The 13,754-nt window shown below is 39.3% G+C and overlaps 1 long non-coding RNA gene across 1 annotated transcript in view; it reads left to right on the top strand.

The window, feature by feature from the left end:
* Positions 1-12,464, top strand: part of LOC140116663 (uncharacterized) — a 46,580-nt gene extending 34,116 nt beyond the window's left edge. The window contains exons 2-3 of the long non-coding RNA XR_011852892.1: positions 11,986-12,095; positions 12,405-12,464. This is a non-coding gene — a long non-coding RNA (uncharacterized lncRNA). The remainder of the gene's footprint in view (positions 1-11,985; positions 12,096-12,404) is intronic.
* Positions 12,465-13,754: the final 1,290 nt, after the last annotated feature.

The raw sequence follows: 13,754 nt of genomic DNA, 5'->3' as shown, positions 1-13,754 counted from the left end.
TATGGCTATTTTCTAGCCAAGTATGAAAGCACACTGCTATGCCAGATGAGATGACGCTGAGTTATGAAAAAATAAACGTAAAATAAAAAGGAAATGGCAGACTGTGCCTAATTGAAATCAAACCCCTAATAAATTTTCCCACTTCGGTCTTTGCGATGGATATGTGCATCACTAAGCGCTAAACACAAAGGTCGCAAGTCTCACTACAAATTCCTCACAATTTGGTAGTAGATGCACTGCAGCAAGGACAGCCACCAGCAGATCAACCAGAAATAAAATATATATAACGCTATTGTAGGCGTAAGTAAGCCGTTTGGATTCTCCTATGGCTATTTTCTAGCCAAGTATGAAAGCACACTGCTATGCCAGATGAGATGACGCTGAGTTATGAAAAAATAAACGTAAAATAAAAAGGAAATGGCAGACTGTGCCTAATTGAAATCAAACCCCTAATAAATTTTCCCACTTCGGTCTTTGTGATGGATATGTGCGTCACTAAGCGCTAGACACAAAGGTCGCAAGTCTCACTACAAATTCCTCACAATTTGGTAGTAGATGCACTGCAGCAAGGACAGCCACCAGCAGATCAACCAGAAATAAAATATATATAACGCTATTGTAGGCGTAAGTAAGCCGTTTGGATTCTCCTATGGCTATTTTCTAGCCAAGTATGAAAGCACACTGCTATGCCAGATGAGATGACGCTGAGTTATTAAAAAAATAAACGTAAAATAAAAAGAAACTGGCAGACTGTGCCTAATTTAAATCAAACCCCTAATAAATTTTCCCACTTCGGTCTTTGCGATGGATATGTGCATCACTAAGCGCTAAACACAAAGGTCGCAAGTCTCACTACAAATTCCTCACAATTTGGAAGTAGATGCACTGCAGCAAGGACAGCCACCAGCAGATCAACCAGAAATAAAATATATATAACGCTATTGTAGGCGTAAGTAAGCCGTTTGGATTCTCCTATGGCTATTTTCTAGCCAAGTATGAAAGCACACTGCTATGCCAGATGAGATGACGCTGAGTTATGAAAAAATAAACGTAACATAAAAAGGAAATGGCAGACTGTGCCTAATTGAAATCAAACCCCTAATAAATTTTCCCACTTCGGTCTTTGCGATGGATATGTGCGTCACTAAGCGCTAAACACAAAGGTCGCAAGTCTCACTACAAATTCCACAATTTGGTAGTAGATGCACTGCAGCAAGGACAGCCACCAGCAGATCAACCAGAAATAAAATATATATAACGCTATTGTAGGCGTAAGTAAGCCGTTTGGATTCTCCTTTGGCTATTTTCTAGCCAAGTATGAAAGCACACTGCTATGCCAGATGAGATGACGCTGAGTTATGAAAAAATAAACGTAAAATAAAAAGGAAATGGCAGACTGTGCCTAATTGAAATCAAACCCCTAATAAATTTTCCCACTTCGGTCTTTGCGATGGATATGTGCGTCACTAAGCGCTAAACACAAAGGTCGCAAGTCTCACTACAAATTCCACAATTTGGTAGTAGATGCACTGCAGCAAGGACAGCCACCAGCAGATCAACCAGAAATAAAATATATATAACGCTATTGTAGGCGTAAGTAAGCCGTTTGGATTCTCCTATGGCTATTTTCTAGCCAAGTATGAAAGCACACTGCTATGCCAGATGAGATGACGCTGAGTTATTAAAAAAATAAACGTAAAATAAAAAGAAACTGGCAGACTGTGCCTAATTTAAATCAAACCCCTAATAAATTTTCCCACTTCGGTCTTTGCGATGGATATGTGCGTCACTAAGCGCTAAACACAAAGGTCGCAAGTCTCACTACAAATTTCTCACAATTTGGTAGTAGATGCACTGCAGCAAGGACAGCCACCAGCAGATCAACCAGAAATAAAATATATATAACGCTATTGTAGGCGTAAGTAAGCCGTTTGGATTCTCCTATGGCTATTTTCTAGCCAAGTATGAAAGCACACTGCTATGCCAGATGAGATGACGCTGAGTTATGAAAAAATAAACGTAAAATAAAAAGGAAATGGCAGACTGTGCCTAATTGAAATCAAACCCCTAATAAATTTTCCCACTTCGGTCTTTGTGATGGATATGTGCGTCACTAAGCGCTAAACACAAAGGTCGCAAGTCTCACTACAAATTCCACAATTTGGTAGTAGATGCACTGCAGCAAGGACAGCCACCAGCAGATCAACCAGAAATAAAATATATATAACGCTATTGTAGGCGTAAGTAAGCCGTTTGGATTCTCCTATGGCTATTTTCTAGCCAAGTATGAAAGCACACTGCTATGCCAGATGAGATGACGCTGAGTTATTAAAAAAATAAACGTAAAATAAAAAGAAACTGGCAGACTGTGCCTAATTTAAATCAAACCCCTAATAAATTTTCCCACTTCGGTCTTTGCGATGGATATGTGCGTCACTAAGCGCTAAACACAAAGGTCGCAAGTCTCACTACAAATTTCTCACAATTTGGTAGTAGATGCACTGCAGCAAGGACAGCCACCAGCAGATCAACCAGAAATAAAATATATATAACGCTATTGTAGGCGTAAGTAAGCCGTTTGGATTCTCCTATGGCTATTTTCTAGCCAAGTATGAAAGCACACTGCTATGCCAGATGAGATGACGCTGAGTTATGAAAAAATAAACGTAAAATAAAAAGGAAATGGCAGACTGTGCCTAATTGAAATCAAACCCCTAATAAATTTTCCCACTTCGGTCTTTGCGATGGATATGTGCGTCACTAAGCGCTAAACACAAAGGTCGCAAGTCTCACTACAAATTTCTCACAGTTTGGTAGTAGATGCACTGCAGCAAGGACAGCCACCAGCAGATCAACCAGAAATAAAATATATATAACGCTATTGTAGGCGTAAGTAAGCCGTTTGGATTCTCCTTTGGCTATTTTCTAGCCAAGTATGAAAGCACACTGCTATGCCAGATGAGATGACGCTGAGTTATGAAAAAATAAACGTAAAATAAAAAGGAAATGGCAGACTGTGCCTAATTGAAATCAAACCCCTAATAAATTTTCCCACTTCGGTCTTTGCGATGGATATGTGCGTCACTAAGCGCTAAACACAAAGGTCGCAAGTCTCACTACAAATTCCACAATTTGGTAGTAGATGCACTGCAGCAAGGACAGCCACCAGCAGATCAACCAGAAATAAAATATATATAACGCTATTGTAGGCGTAAGTAAGCCGTTTGGATTCTCCTATGGCTATTTTCTAGCCAAGTATGAAAGCACACTGCTATGCCAGATGAGATGACGCTGAGTTATTAAAAAAATAAACGTAAAATAAAAAGAAACTGGCAGACTGTGCCTAATTTAAATCAGACCCCTAATAAATTTTCCCACTTCGGTCTTTGCGATGGATATGTGCGTCACTAAGCGCTAAACACAAAGGTCGCAAGTCTCACTACAAATTTCTCACAATTTGGTAGTAGATGCACTGCAGCAAGGACAGCCACCAGCAGATCAACCAGAAATAAAATATATATAACGCTATTGTAGGCGTAAGTAAGCCGTTTGGATTCTCCTATGGCTATTTTCTAGCCAAGTATGAAAGCACACTGCTATGCCAGATGAGATGACGCTGAGTTATGAAAAAATAAACGTAAAATAAAAAGGAAATGGCAGACTGTGCCTAATTGAAATCAAACCCCTAATAAATTTTCCCACTTCGGTCTTTGCGATGGATATGTGCGTCACTAAGCGCTAAACACAAAGGTCGCAAGTCTCACTACAAATTCCACAATTTGGTAGTAGATGCACTGCAGCAAGGACAGCCACCAGCAGATCAACCAGAAATAAAATATATATAACGCTATTGTAGGCGTAAGTAAGCCGTTTGGATTCTCCTTTGGCTATTTTCTAGCCAAGTATGAAAGCACACTGCTATGCCAGATGAGATGACGCTGAGTTATGAAAAAATAAACGTAAAATAAAAAGGAAATGGCAGACTGTGCCTAATTGAAATCAAACCCCTAATAAATTTTCCCACTTCGGTCTTTGCGATGGATATGTGCGTCACTAAGCGCTAAACACAAAGGTCGCAAGTCTCACTACAAATTCCACAATTTGGTAGTAGATGCACTGCAGCAAGGACAGCCACCAGCAGATCAACCAGAAATAAAATATATATAACGCTATTGTAGGCGTAAGTAAGCCGTTTGGATTCTCCTATGGCTATTTTCTAGCCAAGTATGAAAGCACACTGCTATGCCAGATGAGATGACGCTGAGTTATTAAAAAAATAAACGTAAAATAAAAAGAAACTGGCAGACTGTGCCTAATTTAAATCAAACCCCTAATAAATTTTCCCACTTCGGTCTTTGCGATGGATATGTGCGTCACTAAGCGCTAAACACAAAGGTCGCAAGTCTCACTACAAATTTCTCACAATTTGGTAGTAGATGCACTGCAGCAAGGACAGCCACCAGCAGATCAACCATAAATAAAATATATATAACGCTATTGTAGGCGTAAGTAAGCCGTTTGGATTCTCCTTTGGCTATTTTCTAGCCAAGTATGAAAGCACACTGCTATGCCAGATGAGATGACGCTGAGTTATGAAAAAATAAACGTAAAATAAAAAGGAAATGGCAGACTGTGCCTAATTGAAATCAAACCCCTAATAAATTTTCCCACTTCGGTCTTTGCGATGGATATGTGCGTCACTAAGCGCTAAACACAAAGGTCGCAAGTCTCACTACAAATTCCACAATTTGGTAGTAGATGCACTGCAGCAAGGACAGCCACCAGCAGATCAACCAGAAATAAAATATATATAACGCTATTGTAGGCGTAAGTAAGCCGTTTGGATTCTCCTATGGCTATTTTCTAGCCAAGTATGAAAGCACACTGCTATGCCAGATGAGATGACGCTGAGTTATTAAAAAAATAAACGTAAAATAAGAAGAAACTGGCAGACTGTGCCTAATTTAAATCAAACCCCTAATAAATTTTCCCACTTCGGTCTTTGCGATGGATATGTGCATCACTAAGCGCTAAACACAAAGGTCGCAAGTCTCACTACAAATTTCTCACAATTTGGTAGTAGATGCACTGCAGCAAGGACAGCCACCAGCAGATCAACCAGAAATAAAATATATATAACGCTATTGTAGGCGTAAGTAAGCCGTTTGGATTCTCCTTTGGCTATTTTCTAGCCAAGTATGAAAGCACACTGCTATGCCAGATGAGATGACGCTGAGTTATGAAAAAATAAACGTAAAATAAAAAGGAAATGGCAGACTGTGCCTAATTGAAATCAAACCCCTAATAAATTTTCCCACTTCGGTCTTTGCGATGGATATGTGCGTCACTAAGCGCTAAACACAAAGGTCGCAAGTCTCACTACAAATTCCACAATTTGGTAGTAGATGCACTGCAGCAAGGACAGCCACCAGCAGATCAACCAGAAATAAAATATATATAACGCTATTGTAGGCGTAAGTAAGCCGTTTGGATTCTCCTATGGCTATTTTCTAGCCAAGTATGAAAGCACACTGCTATGCCAGATGAGATGACGCTGAGTTATTAAAAAAATAAACGTAAAATAAAAAGAAACTGGCAGACTGTGCCTAATTGAAATCAAACCCCTAATAAATTTTCCCACTTCGGTCTTTGCGATGGATATGTGCGTCACTAAGCGCTAAACACAAAGGTCGCAAGTCTCACTACAAATTCCACAATTTGGTAGTAGATGCACTGCAGCAAGGACAGCCACCAGCAGATCAACCAGAAATAAAATATATATAACGCTATTGTAGGCGTAAGTAAGCCGTTTGGATTCTCCTATGGCTATTTTCTAGCCAAGTATGAAAGCACACTGCTATGCCAGATGAGATGACGCTGAGTTATTAAAAAAATAAACGTAAAATAAAAAGAAACTGGCAGACTGTGCCTAATTTAAATCAAACCCCTAATAAATTTTCCCACTTCGGTCTTTGCGATGGATATGTGCGTCACTAAGCGCTAAACACAAAGGTCGCAAGTCTCACTACAAATTTCTCACAATTTGGTAGTAGATGCACTGCAGCAAGGACAGCCACCAGCAGATCAACCAGAAATAAAATATATATAACGCTATTGTAGGCGTAAGTAAGCCGTTTGGATTCTCCTTTGGCTATTTTCTAGCCAAGTATGAAAGCACACTGCTATGCCAGATGAGATGACGCTGAGTTATGAAAAAATAAACGTAAAATAAAAAGGAAATGGCAGACTGTGCCTAATTGAAATCAAACCCCTAATAAATTTTCCCACTTCGGTCTTTGCGATGGATATGTGCGTCACTAAGCGCTAAACACAAAGGTCGCAAGTCTCACTACAAATTCCACAATTTGGTAGTAGATGCACTGCAGCAAGGACAGCCACCAGCAGATCAACCAGAAATAAAATATATATAACGCTATTGTAGGCGTAAGTAAGCCGTTTGGATTCTCCTTTGGCTATTTTCTAGCCAAGTATGAAAGCACACTGCTATGCCAGATGAGATGACGCTGAGTTATGAAAAAATAAACGTAAAATAAAAAGGAAATGGCAGACTGTGCCTAATTGAAATCAAACCCCTAATAAATTTTCCCACTTCGGTCTTTGCGATGGATATGTGCGTCACTAAGCGCTAAACACAAAGGTCGCAAGTCTCACTACAAATTCCACAATTTGGTAGTAGATGCACTGCAGCAAGGACAGCCACCAGCAGATCAACCAGAAATAAAATATATATAACGCTATTGTAGGCGTAAGTAAGCCGTTTGGATTCTCCTATGGCTATTTTCTAGCCAAGTATGAAAGCACACTGCTATGCCAGATGAGATGACGCTGAGTTATTAAAAAAATAAACGTAAAATAAAAAGAAACTGGCAGACTGTGCCTAATTTAAATCAAACCCCTAATAAATTTTCCCACTTCGGTCTTTGCGATGGATATGTGCGTCACTAAGCGCTAAACACAAAGGTCGCAAGTCTCACTACAAATTCCACAATTTGGTAGTAGATGCACTGCAGCAAGGACAGCCACCAGCAGATCAACCAGAAATAAAATATATATAACGCTATTGTAGGCGTAAGTAAGCCGTTTGGATTCTCCTATGGCTATTTTCTAGCCAAGTATGAAAGCACACTGCTATGCCAGATGAGATGACGCTGAGTTATTAAAAAAATAAACGTAAAATAAAAAGAAACTGGCAGACTGTGCCTAATTTAAATCAAACCCCTAATAAATTTTCCCACTTCGGTCTTTGCGATGGATATGTGCGTCACTAAGCGCTAAACACAAAGGTCGCATGTCTCACTACAAATTTCTCACAATTTGGTAGTAGATGCACTGCAGCAAGGACAGCCACCAGCAGATCAACCAGAAATAAAATATATATAACGCTATTGTAGGCGTAAGTAAGCCGTTTGGATTCTCCTTTGGCTATTTTCTAGCCAAGTATGAAAGCACACTGCTATGCCAGATGAGATGACGCTGAGTTATGAAAAAATAAACGTAAAATAAAAAGGAAATGGCAGACTGTGCCTAATTGAAATCAAACCCCTAATAAATTTTCCCACTTCGGTCTTTGCGATGGATATGTGCGTCACTAAGCGCTAAACACAAAGGTCGCAAGTCTCACTACAAATTCCACAATTTGGTAGTAGATGCACTGCAGCAAGGACAGCCACCAGCAGATCAACCAGAAATAAAATATATATAACGCTATTGTAGGCGTAAGTAAGCCGTTTGGATTCTCCTATGGCTATTTTCTAGCCAAGTATGAAAGCACACTGCTATGCCAGATGAGATGACGCTGAGTTATTAAAAAAATAAACGTAAAATAAGAAGAAACTGGCAGACTGTGCCTAATTTAAATCAAACCCCTAATAAATTTTCCCACTTCGGTCTTTGCGATGGATATGTGCGTCACTAAGCGCTTAACACAAAGGTCGCAAGTCTCACTACAAATTCCACAATTTGGTAGTAGATGCACTGCAGCAAGGACAGCCACCAGCAGATCAACCAGAAATAAAATATATATAAAGCTATTGTAGGCGTAAGAAAGCCGTTTGGATTCTCCTATGGCTATTTTCTAGCCAAGTATGAAAGCACACTGCTATGCCAGATGAGCTGAGTTATTAAAAAAATAAACGTAAAATAAAAAGTAAATGGCAGACTGTGCCTAATTGAAATCAAACCCCTAATAAATTGTCCCACTTTGGTGTTTGAGGTGGATATGTGTGTCACTAAGAGCTAAACACAACGGTAGCAAGTCCCCCTGCAAATTCCTCACAATATGGTACTAGCTGCAAATAAAAAAAAAAAAAAGTATAACGTTATTGTAGCCCTAAGAAGGGCTGTTGGGTTCTTGTTGAATCACTCCTGCCTAACACTATTCTAATAGAACACCCTTACGCTTTCCCTGACCAGCAGCAGCTCTCTCGCTAGCGGCATCCAGACACAGAATGATCCGAGCAACGCAGGCAGGGGCTAGTCTATTCCAGGGTCACCTGATCTGGCCAGCCAACCACTGCTATCGACGTGTAAGGGTACCACGTCATGCTGGGTGGAGTGCAGAGTCTCCTGGCTTGTGATTGGCTCTGTTTCTGGCCGCCAAAAAGCAAAACGGCGGGAGCTGCCATTTTCTCGAGCGGGCAAAGTATTCGTCCGAGCAACGAGCAGTTTCGAGTACGCTAATGCTCGAACGAGCATCAAGCTCGGACGAGTATGTTCGCTCATCTCTAGTCCTGAGGAGCATAGTTCCTCAAGAATTTCTTAGTAGGACACAGCTGCAATCAGTAAACTCAGAGTAGATGTCCTTTAAGTCCCATGGTTTTTAATACCACTCATATTCTGATGACACACAGATCTATATCTTTGGCACAGATATCACCTCTCTTCTATCAAGAATTCCAGAGTGTCTATCAGCCATATACTTCACTTCCTGTTTCCTCAAACTTAACATGGACAAAACAGCACTCATCGGGCCACATTTATTATTAGTTAAGCAAACTGCACTACATACAGTTTGCCTTAATAGAGCGCTGCCCAATCATCGAGAATGAAGCACGGTCTTCATGAATCTGGCAAACCCTACTGGAGCCCAAAGCTCATGAACTAAGTGCACCAGTTTTCGTCTGGTGCACTCAGTTTAACGGGCGTCCGTCCCAATTATGTTGGACTTCTGACGTGGTGCACAGTGTGAATGTGCACTATAACGCCCATTTATGTGCACAGTATTGTGTCATGGAGTGCATAGTGAAGCCGCAACACAATACTGGCGTAAACACTTCAAAAATAAATGTGCAATCAGTTTGCACATGTATTTATGTGCAGTCCACGCCAGAATCCTAGCATAAAGTGCTTAGTAAACGTAAACCATAATCTTTCCTTCACAAAACACATCCCTCCCCTCAGATTTTCAATTCATAGCTCTAAACTCTACTGATCTCTAAAGACCACTGCCTTGGAGTCATCTCTTATTCACATCCAGACACTTACAACAACCTTCCTCCTCCATCTCAAAATCTCCACCTTGAGTATGCCCTCATCATCTCCTGTTTGAACTACATCAATATTATTTTGTCTGGTTTCTCAGCTAACTCTCTAATGGGCCATAAATCTATTCTCAACTCTGCCTCCAGCCTAATCCATCTCTCTCCTTGTTTCTTCTCAGCTTCTCTTCTCTGCCAGTCTGTGTACTGGTTACCCATTTTCTGTCTCTTCCATGTACTAATTAGCCAATACCGTGCCACACGTGAATGCCATTTCTCACTGGACCTTCTACTTCACCATTACCATCCTTTCTTCTCACAACTGTTTTTTCCCCACATGTTGTACTTAATTTTAGTAGTAAATTTTGGCTGATAAGTTTTGTGTTTATTTGAAAAAGAAGAAAAATTATGATGAATTTTTTTAAAAACCTTCCATTTTCGAAATTTGAAATCATGCATTTTCAAGCAGCTAGATTTACCACCTAAATAAGTTGCTCAATAACATTTTCCATATGTCTACTTTACATTTTCATAATGTTGAAAATGTCTGGATAACCCATCTTGTTATGCAATTTCTCCCGATCCCCCATAAGTGGCCATTACTTTTTTCATGGGCGCACAGCGAGGCGCAGAAAGGAAGGAGCGCCCCGCAGCTGCCAGGATTTAAGTTTCCTCATTGGTCCCTTTTGTAGGCTATAAAATTTTAGCTTTTTTGTTATAGGGGTCATGTGACTGCATTTTGATGGATGAGATGGTTTTTTTCAGTGTAGGTGTCCCCTATTGTTGAAAATTTATGGACTTTATTTTTGAGGGCAGGAGTAGAAAAGCATCAGTTCTATACTAATAAACAATCATGTTACCTTTATTCTATGGGTCAATACGATTATGGGCATAAAACATTTAAATATTTTTTTTGTGTTCTACTACTTTTGCCAAATAAAACCTTAATGTGGGAAAAATCATCTGTTCATCATCGTTTTCCAAGTGGCATAACATTCTTACTGAGATTAAATAGGTAAAAATCATAATTTTTGGCTAGTTTTTAACAGTTTTTATTTAAGGCGTTCATTGTGTGGGTTCAATAATTATTTACTTTTATTCCACGGGTTGTTACGGATGCGGTGAAAACTATATATGCGGGGTTTGTGCTATGATTTAGATTTTCTTGTGCATTATGGGGCACATTTACTTACCTGGTCCTTGGAATTCACCGAAAGTGCATTGTCTGACCAGAATGCACTCTGCCCCGATTCACTAAGATTGTACGGCCGATATCCTGCATGTGTCATTTCCCTGCTCAGGTCAGCCAGAGTTCACCTTCTTCCTCCCAATGCATGTATGTGTTTGATCTTGCGACACAATTTGAAAATTAAATCCCACGCTCAGTCCGATTCATTCGGGTCGTATGACGGCACGCCCCCCCCCCCATTTTTTCTGTCGCATGAAAGCCAGCACAGCCGCGCCACAATCCAATGGAGTGCGTCACAATCCCCAGTCAAATACCTGTCAAATCCCAAAAACTGCGGAGAAACAAAAAAAAGTGCGGCCGCGGACCGTTAGTAAATAAGCCCCTCTAAGTCTCTTTATATGTTATGGGGCTTATAAGCATTTTTATTGATTTATTAATATATTTTTTATGGAATAACATTTTTTAAAACTTTTTTACTAGTTCCACCATGGGACATGAACAAGCAATCACCTGAGTGCTTGTTCATGATAATACCCTGCAATACTGACCTCAGGGCTACCCTAGAAACGATTGAGGCATTTAACGGGTTAAACAATCGTTTAACCAGAATGCTGGTGTTACACTGAGGTGTCAGCTATTAGTTACGGCCGGCACCCTGTGTATCCCGATACTGTTCCAGCTCAGATCTTCAGCTGGGTCGGCATAAGCTCAGAGTCTGATATATCGGACGCAGAGCGCTGAGGGGTTAATGGTGCTATGTAAATAATAATAATTGAGAGAGAAAGCAATAGTAGTAGTTTAAGTTTTCCTTGCATGTAGTCAACAACTTTTTGATGTTTTGCTTTCATGCACTTTTTGTAATCTCTTTTTCATTTTTGTATTTGATATATGATTGTACTTTGGTATTTTTTTGGTTTCTTCTTTTGCATTTCTTGTGCTACTTGAATGATGATTCTGTCTTCTCTGAGACTTAGAATCAATGTTTTACCTTTCTGTTTTATTTTTCACTGACCTTTCTGCTTATCCAGGTCTGATTTGATTTATTTTTTCTACCATTTGTTTACCAAGCGTACATAGTGCAGAATATGCTTAACAATTTTTTTACCTGTCACTTTAAAGCGGTGTCTAGTCTTACTGATACAGTATTCTATCTGGGATGTTTTGAAAATGCTTCTTATTCTTATAATTAACATTGTATTTCTATAAAATGTTCATACAATTAGAAGTATCTTTCTGTATCTATTTTCAATAAATCATTTGTTGTTTTTTAAATAATTTTTATTAAATGTTTTCTCTTAGTACAAACAATAATAAATGGACCATCAATTTGACAAAGAAAACTAACAATGAACATGGGAACAAAAAAGGAACAGAATCAATGGTCACTTGATGGAGGTTGTGCATAGTGGGTAAGATAGCCAATTGGTCAAGAATTTTAATTTAAGAATCCTAGAGCAGCTGTACACTTATGCTTCTGTTATATAAGGTACTTTAGCAGAAGAGTTGTAATCTTTAACCTAGCCATTTTCAGTGTGAACTATAGAACACAAATTGGACAGTTTAATAGGAACTAATCCTTTGTTTGGAAAAATGGATTTTTTTTATGTTGATCTACAGTATTTTGGATGTATTAATTTGCAATAAAATATCTTAATACATATATATATATATATATATATATATGACTCTCTGTCCACTTTCTGTCCATTATATTCCAGGGCCCCTTGCTATATGACCAAGAGACCTCAGCTAATATATGACTTAGCTGCAGAGGAAAAAGAGTACTTCAGAGATGCAGAGCTTAAGTGATTGACGTCCCTTTGTGGCGCACCCTATATACAACTGCAAACCATATATAGGCAGTCCACGGTTACGTACAAGACAACATTTTTTTTGTGTCAATAAGACTTTTAAACTTTTTTGCTTGAATGGGAAGAATGATTATCAATAAAACTTCATTACAGACACCTTACAGGTGATTATTACTTCATGGGACTGAAGTAAAGCATCCAGAGAGCTTCACCAGAGGTCACAGTGGGCACAGAGGTCCATCTGTAACTAGCGGTTGTCTGTAAATCGGGTGTCCTTAAGTAGGAGACTACCTGTACCATAAACCAAGGACCATTTTGCCTCATATGTCCCAGTTATAAGTGTCACACAAAACACTAGATGCAGTAGTCACCATGCGCAGTAACTCCATAACTTTGAATAGTACTTTTACTGCTCCTTAATAACGCTTTACATAATAATATTCTTTCTTTATATAGCACCGTTATATTCCATAGCGCTATACAAATCATAGGGGACATATACAAAGAACAAATATACAGAAAAAAAACATAGTCATATGGAACAAAGGGAGAGAGGGCCCTGCTTGCAAGAACTTATAGTCTATGAGGTTGAAGGGGGTCACACAAGCATGTATAATGGTCCAGCCATTCTTTATAAGGGAGCAAAATAAAATTAATTTAATAAATAAAAATGTTGCTTATTGAACCAGTCATCACCCATCTTCTTTTATACAGAGCCCAAGCTACATGGGACTGCTATATGGTGTGTACTGGATAATGAGAAGATGCGCATGATGGGTTAGTAAAAAGATAGTTGAAGTTTCATGCAGTTATGGAATGTCATGAGGCTGTCTAAAGAGATGGGTTTTAAGAAGATGTTTGAAGCTTTGGAGGTTGGTTATTAGTCTGATAGTCTGGGGTAGGACATTCCAGAGAACAGTTGCAGCTCAGAAGTCCTGTAATAGAGAGTGTGAGATTCGAATTAAGGAAGAGAATAATCTAAAACTGCAGGAATATTGAAGAATATGGATGGGACAATAGACTGAAATGAGAGAGGAGAGGTAGAAAGGTGCATCATTGTGGAGAGCTTTGTGGATGAGTGTGATTTTTTAAAAAAACTTCAAAAACTGGAGGCATCCATGTAGTGTTTGGTCTGAAAAACCAGATTGTCTGTTGTCTTAAAAATAAGTTGTAAAGAAGAGACTTTGGTGAGTTGAAGACCACTTATTTGGGAGCGTCAGCAGTCTCGAAAAGATTGGGTCAGGGCAACAATTAGCA

The sequence above is a fragment of the Engystomops pustulosus genome, chromosome 2 (assembly GCF_040894005.1).
Source record: "Engystomops pustulosus chromosome 2, aEngPut4.maternal, whole genome shotgun sequence".
Lineage (NCBI taxonomy): Eukaryota > Metazoa > Chordata > Amphibia > Anura > Leptodactylidae > Engystomops > Engystomops pustulosus.
Note: the sequence above shows the minus strand (reverse complement) of the source record. Positions and strands in the feature narration are given on the sequence as shown.